Genomic DNA, 16,235 nt, shown 5'->3' with positions numbered 1-16,235 from the left:
TTCTTCCCAAGCTTAACCTGCTCTACAGCTCCTTTCAGCATTTTCTCCAGGGACGCCTCATCCAGGGTCTTTCCCTGGAGGGAGGCGAGGGCAGAGATGATCCTTCCCAATCCCCAACTTAACCTGCTGTCGGAAGCGCCTTGCAGCCTGTTTCAAAGGATTTCTCACCCTTGTCTGGCGGGAAGAGGGGGGGCAAACAAATGAATCAGCCCCAAAGAGTGGACTGAAGTCGAGGCTGAATGGGGCTCTCGGGTGTGACTTGCAAATTCTGGGAACACTGACGAGACGCCCCTCGGAGCAGGCCTGTGGGTTTTCCCTCGCACCTTGCTCCCCAAGCCGGGGCTCGGGAGGGTTCGAGGGCGGAGCGGCGGGCGCGCCGGGGCCAGGGTCCTCCCCGGACCGCGGTGGGCGCAGACAAAGAGGCGGCGGGGTGGGCGCGGGGCCGGGCGCGGGCCGCAGGGCCGGTGCGGACTCGGGGGGCCGGGCCGGGCGGGCGCGGCGGCGGAGCGCTGGGAGGAGCCGCGCGGCGTCTTCTCCTGGCAGCGCGCGCCCGCCCGGCCCCGCGGCGGCGGCGGCGCGTCACGCTCTCCCCCGCCCCGAGCCGACGAGCCGGGAGGCGGGAGGCGGCGGCCGCGGCGGCTGCTGCTGCTGCTGCTGCTGCAGTGGGACAGGTGGCGGCGACCGGCGGCGTCCAAGGAGGTGAGCAGGGGGCGGCGCGGGCCCTCTCCCTTTCCCGGCACCCCCCGCTCCCCAGCCCGCTTCCCGGCCCGCGGGGCACGCCCGGGGTTGGGTCGGGGGTCGAAGCCCGGCGTCCGGGAGCGGGGCCGAGCCTCGCGCGCCGGAGCCGTTCGGGAGGGGATCGTGGGAGTCTCGGGTGGCCGGCGCCGGAGGCCGGGGGTCCCTGGGGGGCTCCTCCGGAGCTGGAAAAGTGGCGGCCCTGTCAGCGCCGAGCCGGGCCTTCGTTTCCTCCGCCCGCCTCAAGATGGAGCTTGGACTCCTTGCCCCTGCGCCGCCCCAGGCGCCGCTCTCCCTGGCGCCCCGCTCCCTCCCCTGGGCCCCGGGGCGGATGTGGGGTCGGCCGGACCCCCGGGAGGCCGAAGCCGGGCGGGACCTGTTGCCCCGGGCGCCGCGTCCGTCACCTGAGCATTCCTCAGGCCCTGGGTGCCCGGCGCCCGCGATCCAGCATGGAGGGCACCCTGGCCCGGCCTCCCCCGCTGCCCCGGCTTTTGTTTTCCTCCCAAGTGGGGCTGTGATTCTCGGAGACCGGGGAAGGCTGGAGGTGGCCAGATCGCTCTCGGGTTTCCGAAATCACACCGCTGCCCGGTAATCCGAACCTTCTACCGCGGCAGGGAACTGGCGCGGAAGGCAGATGACACTTGTTCAGAGGTTATTTTACAAGCAGAACCTAGCGATTGCCCGAATTGGAAGGTCCTGCCTTTCAAAAATCGGGTTTTGATTCGGGGGTGAATCCTGAATCCGGCTGTTTCTCCACTTCATGTGGCTTTTCCATCTGGCAGGAGCCTGAGCGCCACCCCCTCCTCCCTGCACAGCCCCACCTCTTTGGTATGAAGAAATTACACGTTGTCCGTCATCGGTTTAGATACCTGTTTTTAGCAAAACTTGGGCGCCAGTGAACTGTTTTTTAAAACAAAGGGTGGAGAAGATTCTGTAATTGTGTATGTGTGTGATTCAGCAGCCTGGCCTTCTTCCTCTTTTAGGACAGTGGCCCCTAGCAGCTCTATAAGTATTAAGTGCTGTGGCCACCGCTGTCATTAGGGTTATGATTCTGGCTGTTCTTATTATTTGATTTGTATCACTACTGTTAGCGATGGTATCCACGAATCAGGAGAGTATCCCAGAGTCAGGAATGTGTTTGTTTGACTTTTACATTTAATGATAACCTTCAGCAAGAATCCCCAGGCATGTCGCTTCTCAGACTTGGGGCCTTTTTTTCTCTGTAAATTGTAACAATGAACATTTATTTAAGGCATCTTGTGGCCAGGCTCTGGGCAAGTCTTTTATGTGTTTTATTTCATTTAATCAACCCTAACCCAGTGAGCGTGCTGTGGTCATGTGCATTTGGCAGGAGGGTCATAGAAAGGTCAGGTAACTTGACCAGGGTCATACAGCTAAGCACCTGAAGTCAGAATACTTTTTACCAGCATGTGACCTCAGGTATTCTGACTTCAGGTGCTTAGTTATTCTATTAGTATAGGGAATCTGTGGCAAAAAGCAAGGCTAGTCTGTCTGTCTGTCTATCCATCTATCAATCAATCAATGAATGAGAGGGAGCCTCAATCTGTCCCCCCCGGCCAGAGTGCAGTGGCATGATCTCAGCTCACTGCAATCTCCGCCTCCCAGGTTCAAGCGATTCTCGTGCCTCAGCCTTCTGAGTACTGGGATTACAGGGGCCGGCCACCACGCCCGGCTAATTTTTGTATCTGTAGTAGAGATGGGGTTTCACCACGTTGCCCAGGCTGATCTTGAACTCCTGGGCTCTAGTGATCCAACTGCTTTGGGCTCCCAAAGTGCTGGGATTACAGGTGTGAACTACCGCACCTGGCCCCAAGGCTGGTCTTCATTAAAGCAAAGTTGAAGTGGGTAATTGCTTGGCCAAAGGCTTGTACCCGATTTTTAAGGTTCAGAGAAAGCAGTTAAGTACGTCTTCCCACTAGACCTAGTTCAAAGGGGAAAACCGAAACTGGGTGGGACCCTGGGTAGGTATTTTGCCTGAAGATCAAGATTTTGCCCTTCTCTACTTTTTCAATCATTGCTTGAGCTCCAGCTTGCGCTTGAGCATGACATAAGCTAATCTGGTTTCTGTCCTATTGAGGAGTTTAGAATCTGATATCCTTATCTCTTTTTTTTTTTTGACATCGAATTTCACTCTTGTTGCCTAGGCTGGAGTGCAATGGCGCAATCTCGGCTCACTGCAACCTCCACCTACTGGGTTCAAGCGATTCTCCTGCCTCAGCTTCCTGAGTAGCTGGGATTTTAGGTGCCTGCCACCATGCCTGGCTAATTTTTTGTATTTTTGTAGTAGAGTTGGAGTTTCATCACATTGGCCAGGCTGATCTCACCTGACCTCAGGTGATCCACCTGCCTCAGCCTCCCAAAGTGCTGGGATTATAGGTGTCAGCCACCACGCGTGGCCTGATGTCCTTATCTTAAAATTTTTTTTTTTTACCTAGTGGCTAAAATTCACTCTGTCACATCCCATGTGACTCATAAGGAGCGTGAACTAACTCAGTCATGTTTGATTCTTGCTTTTTTTTTTTTTTTTTGAGACAGAGCCTCGCATCTCGCTCTGTCGCCCAGGCTGGAGTGCAGTGGTGCGACCTCTGCTCACTGCAACCTCTGCTTCCCAGGCTCAAGCAATTCTCCTGCCTCAGTCTCCCAAGTAGCTGGGATTACAGGCACACACCACGGCACCAGGCTAATTTTTGTATTTTTAGTAGAGACAGGGTTTCACCATGTTGGCCCAGCTGGTCTCGAACTCCTGACCTCAAGTGATCCGCCCGCCTCGGCCTCCCAAAGTGCTGGGATTACAGGCATGAGCCACCGCGCCCGGCCGATTCTTGCTTTTTAAGTGCTGTCTGCTGGGATTTGAAAGCCAGTGGATGGTGTGTAAGAGATGAGTTGATTCTCTTGTGGCCCATACAAAGGTAGGCACCTTTGAATCTGTCACATACTGGGCACTTGGTGTTCTTCATTATTACTTACAGGTAGATTTCTGGTCTTCCATGAATAGATGTATCAAGGCCAGGGTCTTCACGTTTCGGGACCCTTGCAGAGTTCTGCAGAGTTCCATGTACTCAGTAAATGTTTATTTGTTTATTTATTTATTTATTATTATTATTTTTTTGAGACAGAGTCTCACTCTGTTGCCCAGGCTGGAGTGTAGTGGTGCAATTTTGGCTCACTGCAACCTCTGCCTCCTGGGTTCAAGTGATTCTCCCACCTCAGCCTCCCGAGTAGCTGGTACAACAGGAATCTGCCACATGCCTGGCTAATGTTTGTATTTTTACTAGAGCTGGGGTTTCACCATGTTGGCCAGGCTGGTCTCAAACTCTTGACTTCCAGTGATCCACCTGCTTTGGCCTCCCAAAGTGTTGGGATTACAGGTGTGAGCCATCGTGCCCATCTATTTCTTAGTTAATTGAAAATATAAGGTTCATAAATGTCAGGATTGATTTTATAGAAGTCAAACCAAAGGAAAAAACAGAAGGTAGTATAGTAAAGTCACAGGGAGAGGGTTTAATATTTGTTAACATTACAAGAGAATTTTGTCTATATATTGTTAACTAAATCGAGACTTTTACTTTATATGACTTTTCACTATCCAAATAATCAACTTCTTTCCTCTCTGAGAGGTCAAATGTGTTTTTCTCTGATATGAAGAGTAGACGATGTTTATTAGTCATAGTAAGCCTGTAGTTCTCCTTTGCAGTTTTTTTTTTTTTTTTTTTTTTTTTTAAGACACAGGGTCTCGCTCTGTCACGCAGGCTGGAGTGCAGTGGCACAATCATAGTTTACTACAGCCTTGAACTCCCTCCTGGGCTCAAGCAGTCCTCCCACTTCAGCCTCCTGAGTAGCTAGGACTACAGGTGCATGCTATCATGCCTGGCTAATTAAAAAAATTTTTTTTTCCTGTAGCGATGAGGTCTTGCTATGTTTCCCAAGCTGCTCTTGAACTCCTAGGCTCAAACAATCCTTCTAACTTGGCCTCCCGAAGTGCTGGGATTACAGGCATGAGCCACCATTCCCAGCCCCACTATCCAAATAATCAACTTCTTTCCTCTTCTTGTACAAATGAGATGGAAGGTCAAGTGTGTTTTTCTTTGATACGAAGAGTAGACAGTGTTGTTTATTATGGCAAATCTGTAGTTCTCTTTTGCAGTATTTTTGAACTGTGACAGCATCCCTAAAGGCCGCTTGATGGGCTATGATATACCTATCTGTGGGCTGTAATTACATCTCATTTGGTATTCAGGCAACAAATATTTATTGAGCATGTACTGTGTGCCAGGTGCTGTTCTAGATGATAGTGATACAACAGTGAATAAAAGACAGAAATCCCTATTATTCTCTTGGAACTTCCCTTCAAGTAGGGAAGGCAGACACAAAACAAAAAGTAAATTTATTGTATGTTAGGTGATACATGGCAAAGAAAAAACAATCAGAGAAGGGAAAGTATAAAGTACTAGGGATAAGAGTTAGAAGAATAGAAACTTTACATAGGGCAGCAAGAGGAGACCTAGCTGAGAATGTGACTTTCGAGTAGAGACTGAAAGGAAGTGAGAGAATGTAGAGCCCAGAGAGAAAAACATCCTAGGGAGAAGGAAGGAGGAGGCAGGACATTGAAGACTTTCTAGGCTGTAGACCTTAAAATATTAAATATTTGTTGAAATATTTAAAAATACAGAATAATTTGGCCAGGCGTGGTGGCTCACACCTGTAATCCCAGCACCTTGGGAGGCCAAGGTTGGTGGATCACAAGGTCAGGAGATGGAGACCATCCTGGCTAACGCAGTGAAACCCCATCTCTACTAAAAATACAAAAAAATTAGCTGGGCTTGGTGGTGGGTGCCTGTAGTCCCAGCTACTTGGGAGGCTGAGGCAGGAGAATGCTTGAACTTGGGAGGCGGAGCTTGCAGTGAGCCGAGATGGCGCCACTGCACTCCAGCCTGGGCGACAGAGCAAGACTCCGTCTCAAAAAAAAAAAAAAAAAAAACCAGAATAATTTTATGCCTTTTTAAAAAATTGCTTTTGTTTTTTAGAGACAGGGTCTCGGTCACCAGGCTGGAGTGCAGTGGCACAATTATAACTCACTGTAGCCTTGGACTCCTGGGCTCAAGCCATCCTCCTGCCTCAGCCTCCCAAGTAGCTAGGAGGTGTGTACCACCACACACAGCAAGTTTTTTTTTTTTTTTTTAGATGAAATCTTGTTCTTGTCCCCCAGGCTGGAGTGCAGTGGAGCAATCCCAGCTCACTGCAACCTCCGTCTCCCAGATTCAAGCGATTCTCCTGCCTCAGCCTCCAAGTAGCTGGGATTACAGGCATGTGCCACCACACCTGGCTAATTTTTGTATTTTTAGTAGAGACGGGGTTTCACCATGTTGGCCAGGCTGGTCTAACTCCTGACCCTCAGGTGATCTGCCTGCCTCAGCCAGAGTGCTGGGATTACAGGCATGAGCCACCACGCCTGGCCCAGCAAATTTTTTTTTTTTTTTTTTGGAACTCCTGGCGTCAAGAGATCCTCCCGCCCAGACTGTTGGGATTACCGGTGTGATCCACCACACCTGGGCACCATGTTATTGTTATAATTATTTTTTGAGATGGAGTTTCGCTCTTGTTGCCCAGGCTGGAGTGCAATGGTGTGATCTCTGCTTACTGCCACCTCCGCCTCCTGGATTCAAGCAATTCTTCTGCCTCAGCCTCCTGAGTAGCTGGTATTACAGGCATACACCACCATACCCGGCTAGTTTTATATTTTTAGTAGAGATGGGGTTTCACTGTGTTTGTCAGGCTGCTCTCGAACTCCTGACCTCAGGTGATCTACCCACTGCAGCCTCCCAAAAGTGGTGGGATTACAGGTGTGAGCCACTGCTGCCGGCCACCATGTAATTTTTTGAGAAGGGCTCTTGTTATATTGCCCAAGCTAGACTCAAATTCCTGAGCTTAAGTGATCCTCTCATCTCAACTTCCCCAGTAGCTGGGACTGTAGGCTTGTACTACTGTGCTGACTATGTCATGTTATTAATGATTTTGATGAAGATAAAGATATGGGGGAAAATGAGGCTCAAAGAATTTCCCTAATTTGCCTAAAAGTCCACACAGCTAGTGAATAGAAATTGAGCCCAGTTTAGGTTATTTTAAGTAATGTACAGAATACCTTGGCAATGGCACAAAGGCCAGCCCAGTACTTGATGTTCAGATGTGCTATTGAGTGTATACTTTCCTATTTCTATCCATCTATTCAGGACTTTTTTTTTTTTTTTTTTTTGAGACGGAGTCTCGCTCTATCACCTAGGCTGGAGAGCAGTGGTACTATCTTGGCTCACTGCAACCTCCGCCTCCCATGTTCAAACGATTCTCTGCCTCAGCCTCCTGAGTAGCTGGGATTACAGGCGCCCGCCACCACCCCCAGATAGTTTTTGTATTTTTTTTTTATTTATTTTTTTTTTTTTTTTTTTTTTGAGACGGAGTCTTGCTCTGTCACCTAGGCTGGAGTGCAGTGGCGCAATCTCGGCTCACTGCAAGCTCCGCCTCCCGGGTTCACGCCATTCTCCTGCCTCAGCCTCTCCGAGTAGCTGGGACTACAGGCGCCCGCCACCACGCCCGGCTAATTTTTTTTGTATTTTTAGTAGAGACGGGGTTTCACCGTGATCTCGATCTCCTGACCTCGTGATCCGCCTGCCTCGGCCTCCCAAAGTGCTGGGATTACAAGCGTGAGCCACCGCGCCCGGCCTAGTTTTTGTATTTTTAGTAGAGACAGGGTTTCACCATCTTGGCCAGGCTGGTCTTGAACTCCTGACCTCATGATGCACCCGCCTCAGCCTCCCACAGTGCTGGGATTACAGGCATGAGCCATGGCGCCTGGCCCAGGATCTTTGCTTAACTTTGGGAGGCCTGATAACTTGCTATTGGCGTATATAGCTTTTTCCTGGAATTGCGCACCTTGTAACAAAGCCATCCTTTTTAGTCTTAAAGTTTATGGTTCAAAATCAATGTTTTTTTTTTTTTTTTTTTTTTTTTTTTTTTGAGACAGAGTCTCCCTCTGTCACTCAAGCTGGAGTGCAGTGGCACGATCTTAGCTCACTGCAACCTCTGCCTCCCTGGTTCAAGCAATTCTCCTGCCTCAGCCTCCTGAGTAGCTGGGATTACAGGCGCACTCCACCACGCCTAGCTGATTTTTGTATTTTTAGTAGAAACAGGGTTTCACCATTTTGGCCAGGCTGGTCTCAAACTCCTGACCTCAGGTGATCCACCCGCCTTGGCCTCCCAAAGTGGTGGGATTACAGGCATGAGTCACCGCGCCTAGCCAAAATCTATGTTTAATAGAAAACTTTAGATAAGACTTTTCAATCTTAATTGGAAAGCAGTGTCAGTTGTCAGTATTTGCCTAGATACGAGTTTTTAGATAGCTGTTTAGGGAGCCTTTAAACTATTAACAGCGTCTTATGTTTTTTTAAAAATTATTATTATTTTTTTTTGAGACATAGTCTCGCTCCGTCTCCCAGGCTGGAGTGTACTGGTGTGATCTTGGCTCACTGCAACCTCCGCCTCCTGGGTTCAAATGTTCTCTTCTTAAAATATGTGGGTTAATTGTTAAATTGTTTTTTTTTTGTTGTTTTTTTTTGTTTTTTTTTGAGACAGAGTCTCGCTCTGTCGCCCAGGCTGGAGTGCAGTGGCGCAATCTCAGCTCACTGCAAGCTCCGCCTCCCGGGTTCACGCCATTCTCCTGCCTCAGCCTCTCCGAGTAGCTGGGACTACAGGCGCCCGCCACCACGCCCGGCTAATTTTTTTGTATTTTTAGTAGAGACGGGGTTTCACCGTGGTCCTGATCTCCTGACCTCGTGATCCGCCTGCCTCGGCCTCCCAAAGTGCTGGGATTACAGGCGTGAGCCACCGTGCCCGGCCTGTTAAATTGTTAAATAATGTTCTCTTCTTAAAATATGTGGGTTAATTGTATAAATTATAAAATTTGCATAGATACAAAAACAGAAAAAAACAAATTATCCATGATGCTACTGCCCAGAGGAATCTTTTTGATACTTTATAGAGTATGTACTTTCAGTCTTTTTTTGTTTTCTAGAGATGGAGTCTCACTCTGTCACCCAGGCTGGAGTGCAGTGGTGTGATCTCGACTCACTGCAACCTCCGCCTCCTGAGTTCAAATGATTCTCATGCCTCAGCCTCCTGAGTAGCTGGGATTATAGGCATGCGCCACCATTCCTAGCTAATTTTTTTTAGCATTTTAAATATACATAGTGTGTTTCCCATATAGGCGGAACTCAAAGAATCCGTATGCTTTAAGTTGGCATTTGAGTTAAAATGCACTCTTAAGGGAAACCATAATGACCGATGGTATTGTACAAGAATTTTGGGCCAGGCGCGGTGGCTCATGCCTGTAATCCCAGCACTTTGGGAGGCCGAGGCGGGTGGATCACGAGGTCAAGAGATCAAGACCATTCTGGGCAACATGGTGAAACCCTGTCTCTTCTAAAAATACAAGAAATTAGCCAGGCATTGTGGCAGGTGCCTGTAATCCCACCTACTTGGTAGGCTGAGGCAGGAGAATCGCTTGAACCCGGGAGACGGAGGTTGCAGTGAGCTGAGATCACGCCATTGCACTCCAGCCTGGGCAAAAAGATCGAAACTCCGTCTCAAAAAAGAAACAAAAAACAAAACAGATTTTTGGCCAGGCGCAGTGGCTCATGTCTATAATCCCAGCACTTTGGGAGACTAAGGCAGGAGGATCACTTGAGTCCAGGAGTTCGAGACCAGCCTGGGCAACACATTGAGACCCCTGTCTCTACAAAAACTTAAAAAAATTAGCTGAGTGTGATGGTACATGCCTGTAGTCCCACCTACTTGGGAGTCTGAGGCAGGAAGATTTCTTGAACCCAGGAGATCTGATCCCAGGAGGCTACAATGAGCTGTGTTCATACCACTGCACTCCAAGCTGGACAACAGAGTGAGATCCTGTCTCAGAAAAAAAAAAAAAAAACAAACCCCAAACCAAAGTACACATATTAAAGTGTACAATTCAATCAAAATTAAAAAACAATTTCAAGGAAGAGTGACCTCTTCAGGTTTCAATCAAGGGAACAGAGGGAGACTTTTTTTGTTGCTTGTAGGTTGTCAGAGTGTAATTAGCCAACCTTGAATTTGGCTAGGACATCTGGGGTAATATCCTGGCCCTGGCACCAAGTACCAAGGAATCTTGGCCACAATTAGTAAAGAGCTTTTTTTTTTTTTTTTAAAATCTCCATATGGCACGTCCAGAAGGACAGATTCCACTAGCACTAACTCAATGGGTGGGTCTACTTTTTAATTGTCTATTGTGGTTCAGCAACAAAATCTTAAAAGTATGCTTTCAAAATCTTTAAAAAGAGGAAGTAGTCATATTACAGAATCCCTATTGGGAACCCTCCCTGGTGTCTCTTACCCTGGGGAAGTTTATTCTCATCTACCTCTTTGCAGGAATGCTAATGAGACTACAGGCAGACATTTTGCTGCCTTAATGTTTTCTGTAAGCATAGCTCTAAAATACTTCCGACTTGAATTAAGCATTTTGGTGTTTGTTTGCTCCTTTGCTTACTTATGTCTAAGTATGGCTTGGATAGATCCCAGTTTAACTCTGCCCCTTTTTAACACTTAAAATTGCCGAGTCCTTGATTTATAATATCTTCTCTGAAGTTAAGGGCCAGAAGATCCAGATGTTCAGGATGTGCAGATCATCCAAAACTTGGGTTTGATGTATAAAGGGAAGGCAATATGAGTCTTTTTTTCCCCTGATTCTAAAAATCCCTTCTTTTACTCAAGTATTGTAGTGAAATATTTGGCATATTTTCCCCCTCCGCTCAGGAAAGATAAGAGTCACTAGGGATGTTTTCCTGAAAATCTTTTAATCAAGGCCTTTGACCTCTTGCCTCCTCTCTCTTCCTGATTTACCCCATATAATGACTTATTAATAGAGACATTATGTTCTAATACCTTAAAGCAGGAAGGAACCTATTTAGACTTTTCTTTTCTAGACTGTAAATAAACTTTATAAGGGTGACTTTTTTATCGCCTAAGTGAAAGAAAACTTATTGCCTGGGTTTCTGAAAAGTGGGTGTCTTTATTACATGAAACCATATGACTAGTTTCTGTTGAAAGGGATAAGTAGCTTGCTTAGGTTGTCAACTTGAGAACCTAGTATTAGAGTCAAGTTTAGATTTTAGAAAATGTTTTCCAGTGAAGTTTTTTTTAGGGTCTCAGGTTTTTCTTTATATATTAGTTTAAGATGGGCTTTACATTTTAGTAACATAATGTTCTCTTCTTAAAATATGTGGGTTAATTGTATAAATTATAAAATTTGCATAGATACAAAAACACAGAAAAAAACAAATTATCCATGATGCTACTGCCCAGAGGAATCTTTTTGATACTTTATAGAGTATGTACTTTCAGTCTTTTTTTGTTTTTTAGAGATGGAGTCTCGCTCTGTCACCCAGGCTGGAGTGCAGTGGCGTGATCTCGACTCACTGCAACCTCTGCCTCCCGAGTTCAAATGATTCTCCTGCCTCAGCCTCTTGAGTAGCTGAGATTACAAACGCGTGCCACCACGCCTGTCTAATTTTTGTATTTTTAGTAGAGACGGGGTTTCGCCGTGTTGGCCAGGCTGGTCTCAAACTCGTGACCTCATGAAATCCGCCCACCTCAGCCTTTCAAAGTGCTGGGATTACAGGGGTGAGCCACCACGCCTGGCCTCAGTCTTATTAAAAAAATTTTTTTGGCCAGGTGTGGTGGCTCACCCCTGTAATCCCAGCACTTTGGGAGGTTGAAGTGGGTGGATCCCGTGAGATCAGGGGTTTGAGCTCAGGGCAACATGGCAAAACTCCATTTCTACAAAAACAAAAGTTAGCCAGTGATGGTGTTGTGTACCTGTGGTCTCATCTACTCAGGAGGCTGAGGTGGGAGGATTCCTTGAGCCCAGGAGGTTGAGGCTGCAGTAAGCCATGATTGTGCCATTGCACTCCAGCTTGGGTGTCAGAGTGAGAGCCTGTCTCTTAAAAAAAAATAAAATAAAAAAATAAAAAATAAAAAAAAAACTGGTTGTAGATAGTAAGTAGGAAAACTGCTAAGTATACCAGTTTTTAAAAAAATAACAGCTTTATTGAGATATAATTCATATGCCATACAGTTTACCAACTTAAAGTTTACAATTCAGTGGTTTTTTAGTATATTCGCAGTTATGCACCCACCACTATTATCAGTTTTTTTTTTTTTTTTTTTGAGACGGAGTCTTGCTCTTTCTCCCAGGCCAGAGTGCAGTGGCGTGATCTCTGCTCACTGCAAGCTCTGCCTCCCGGGTTCACGCCATTCTCCTGCCTCAGCCACCTGAGTAGCTGGGACTACAGGCACCCGCCACTGCGCCCGGCTACTTTTTTTGTATTTTTAGTAGAGATGGGGTTTCACCGTGTTAGCCAGGATGGTCTCGATCTCCTGACCTCGTGATCTGTCCGCCTCGGCCTCCCAAAGTGCTGGGATTACAGGCGTGAGCCACCGCACCCAGCCCTATTACCAGTTTTATTATATTTTCATTTTTTTCCTTTTCTGCCAGTTGGAAAAGTAAGTTTTAATATATTTTTGTCATCCCCAGAAGAAATCATGTGTCCATTAGCAGTCACTCCTTATTTCTCCCAACTTTCCCAGCCCTAGGCAGGAGGCCAGGAGTTTAATGCCAGCCTGGGCAACATGGCAAATCTACTCTCATCTCTACAGATTTGTTTATTCTGGACATTTCATATAAAGGGAATCATACATTATGACTGGCTTCCTTCGCTTAACATAGTGTTTTCAAGGTTCCTCCGTGTTGTGGCATGCGTCTGCCCTTGATTCCAAAAATGGTTGAGTAATATTCTGTTGTGTAGATATACCCCAATACCACATTGTGTCTCTTCATCACTTGATGAATCTTTGGATTGTTTCCACTTTTTGTCTCATGAATACTGCTGCTGTGAGCATTCATGTATAAATTTTTTTTGTTTGTTTTTGTTTTTGAGATGGAGTTTCGCCCTTGTCTCCCAGGCTGGAGTGCAATGGCGTGATCTCGGCTCACTGCAACCTCCACCTCCTGGGTTGAAGCAAATCTCCTGCTTCAGCCTCCCCAGTAGCTGGGATTACAGGCACCCGCCACCACACCCGGCTAATTTTTATATTTTTAGTAGAGACAGGTTTTCACCGTGTTGGCTGGGCTGGTCTCAAACTCCTGACCTCAGGTGATCCGCTTGCCTCGGCCTCGAAAAGTGCAGGGATTACAGGCGTAAGCCACCATGCCTGGCTCTTGTGTATAATTTTTTGTGTGGGCATATGCTTGCTTTTATGTTGGGCCTATACCTAAGAACATTATAGAATTGCTGGGTCATATGCGGACTCTACCTTTTGAGGCAGTACAATACTGTTTTCCAAAGTGGTTGTACCACCAGCAATGAATGAGGTTCAGCTTGTCCAAATCCTCACCAGCACTTCTATGTCTTTTTGATTATAGTCATCCTAGTGAGTGTGCAGTGTGGTATCTCATCGTGATTTTGATTTGTATTTACCTGGTGGCTAGTAATATTGAACATCCTTTCATGTGCTTATTGGCCATTTGTATAGCTTCTTTGGAGAAACAAACCTGTTATCTTTTTTTTTTTTACCTTCAAAATATTACTTATAAGGCCAGGCATGGTGACTCACACCTGTAATCCCAGCACTTTGGGAGGCTGAGGTGGGCAGATCACTTGACGTCAGGAGTTCGAGACCAGCCTGGCCAACATGGCGAAACCCTGTCTCTACTAAAAATACAAAAATTAGCTGGGCGTGGTGACATGTGCCTGTAATCCTAGCTACTCGGGAGGCTGAGGCAGGAGAATCACTTGAACCTGGGAGGTGGAGGTTGTGGTGAGCCGAGATCACGCCACTGCACTTCAGCCTGGGAGACAGAGTGAGACTCCATCTCAAAAAAAAAAAAAAAAAAAAGTGTGTGTGTCTGTGTATATATATGTGTGTGTGTGTGTGTGTGTATACATAAATAAAAATAAATATAACTTTACAAAAGCAAAGCATAGAACAATGGTATGTTACCATTTGGAATGAAAATGGTATACAAAAGAATGCCTTTATCTTTTAGTTTCTATATTTAGCAGATATTTATTAAGCATCTACTATAGGGAGGTACTAGCCCAGACACTGGGGAAGTTGAGTAAAACAGTCATGTTTCCTGCAGGAGAATCGCTTGAACCTGAGAGGCAGAGATTGCAGTGAGCTGAGATTGAGCCACTGCACTCCAACCTGGGCAACAGAGTGAGACTCTGTCTCGAAAAAAAATAAAATCCAAATGGAACCAATTCCTAGTTTCCACTTACAGCATCTAAGGTGGTTGTACAGAAACTATCTTATGGGTTTGTGAGTAAATTTAGTAGACTGCTTCTCTTGAAATATAGGCTGGGCGTGGTGGCTCATGCCTGTAATCCCAGCACTTTGGGAGGCCAAGGTGGGCAGAACACTTGAGGCCAGGAGTTTGAGACCAGCCTAGCCAACATGGTGAAACCCTGTCTGTACTAAAAATATAAAAATTAGTTGGGCGTGGTTGCGCATGCCTGTAATCCCAGCTACTCGAGAGGCTGAGGCAGAAGAATCGCTCGAACCTGAGTGGCAGTGGTTGCAGTGAACCGAGATCATGCCACCGTACTCCAGCCTGGGCGACAGAGCAAGACTCCATCTCAAAAAAAAAAAAAAAAAAAAAAAAAAAAAATATTATAGGCTGGGTGTGGTAACTCATGCCTGTAATCCCAGCACTCTGGGAGGCCAAGGTGGGCGGATCACGTGAGGCCAGGAGTTTGAGTCCAGCCTGGCCAACCTGGTGAAACCCTGTCTCTACTAAAATATAAAGATTAGCTGGGCATGGTTGTGCAGACCTGTAATCCCAGCTACTTGGGAGGCTGACGCAGGAGAATCACTTGAGCCTGGGAGGCGGAGGTTGCAGTGAGCCAAGATCGTGCCACCCTGGGTGACAGAGTGGAGACTCCATCTCAAAAAAATAATAAATAATAAAAAAAATAGCAAGGTGCCCTGTAGTATTGTGAAAATAGAAATGTGGTTATAGCCCAGGCACAGTGGCTCATGCCTTTAATTCCAACACTTTGGGAGGCTGAGGCAGGAGGATCTCTTGAGCCCAGGAATTCAAGACCAGCCTGGGCAACATAGTCTCTTAAAAACAGAATAGGCTGGGCATGGTGGCTCACGCCTGTAATCCCAGCACTTTGGGAGGCTGAGGTGGGCAGATCACGAGGTCAGGAGATCGAGACCATCCTGGCTAAAACGGTGAAACCCTGTCTCCACTAAAAATACAAAAAATTAGCCTGGTGTGGTGGCAGGCGCCTGTAGTCCCAGCTACTCTGGAGGCCGAGGCAGGAGAATGGCGTGAACCTGGGAGGCAGAGGTTGCAGTGAGCCGAGATTGCACCACTGCACTCCAGCCTGGGCGACAGAGCGAGACTCCATCTCAAAAAAAAAAATACAAAAAAGAAGTGTCTCAAAAAAATGTGGTTATCTGTCCATTGTCTCTCAAGACCTATAGCAACTATTAAACTTGCTCATTTGCAAAATAAAAACAAGAAACTTTTTTTTTTTTTTTTTTTGTGACAGAGTGTCATTCTTGTCACCCAGGCCAGAGTGCAATGGTGTGAGCTCTGCTCACTGCAACTTCTGCCTCCCGGGTTCAAGTGATTCTCCTGCCTCAGCCTCCCGAGCAGCTGGGATTACAGGTGCCTGCCACCATGCCCGGCTAATTTTTGTATTTTTAGTAGAGATGGGGTTTTGCCATGTTGGTCAGGCTGGTCTTGAACTCCTGACCCCAGGTGATTTGCCTCGGCCTCCCAAAGTGCTGGCATTACAGGCAAGAAAGCTGTTATGAAAAGAAAAAACCCAACCCAATATGAAAGACCTTGATTCTTCTAAGAGTTGTCTTTGTACCCTTTTCTTGTTCAGAGCAGTTTTGGTATGCTTTTGCTTTTAGTGTGGGCCATGTCTGACTGCTTAAGGGGCGGGCAATAGTATTTTTCCTTCGTGAAGAATGGAAAGGGAAATCAATTCTTTTTTTTTTTTTTTTTTTTTTTGAGATGGTCTCACCAGAAACCCTCCTTGTAGCACATGGTCTCACTCTGTCTCACGAAAAAAAAAAAAAAAAAAAAAAAACTCATCCAGGCTGGAGTGCAGTGGCACAATCACAGCTCACTGCAGCTTCAATCTCACAGGCTCAGATGATCCTCCTCCTTCAGCCTCCCAGATAGCTTGGACTGCAGGCACGCAACACCATACCTGGCTAATTTTTTGTAGAGATGGGGTTTTGCCATGTTGCCCAGGCTGGTCTTGAACTCCTGGGCTCAAGTGATCTTCCTGCCTCAGCCTCCCAAAGTTCTGAGACTGCAGGTGTGAGCCACCTTGGCTGAGGAGGTCAGTTTTAACTTGCCTTGAGATTGA

The 16,235-nt window shown here is 46.9% G+C and overlaps 1 protein-coding gene across 14 annotated transcripts in view; it reads left to right on the top strand.

Moving 5' to 3' along the window:
* The first annotated feature begins 541 nt into the window (after window positions 1–541).
* The window catches only part of CLIP1 (CAP-Gly domain containing linker protein 1), a 151,843-nt gene continuing 136,149 nt past the window's right edge, over window positions 542–16,235 (top strand). For 6 of the 14 annotated variants that reach the window (XM_030821559.1, XM_030821557.1, XM_030821556.1 and 3 more), the window contains exon 1: window positions 581–699. The gene's annotated coding sequence lies outside the window, so the exon portion shown is untranslated. Of the gene's footprint in view, window positions 700–16,235 lie in introns of all 14 variants that reach the window. The other 8 variants (XM_030821564.1, XM_030821563.1, XM_030821562.1 and 5 more) reach the window with 4 other exon arrangements.

The sequence above is a fragment of the Nomascus leucogenys genome, chromosome 10 (genome assembly GCF_006542625.1).
Source record: "Nomascus leucogenys isolate Asia chromosome 10, Asia_NLE_v1, whole genome shotgun sequence".
Taxonomy (NCBI): Eukaryota; Metazoa; Chordata; class Mammalia; order Primates; family Hylobatidae; genus Nomascus; species Nomascus leucogenys.
Note: the sequence above shows the minus strand (reverse complement) of the source record. Positions and strands in the feature narration are given on the sequence as shown.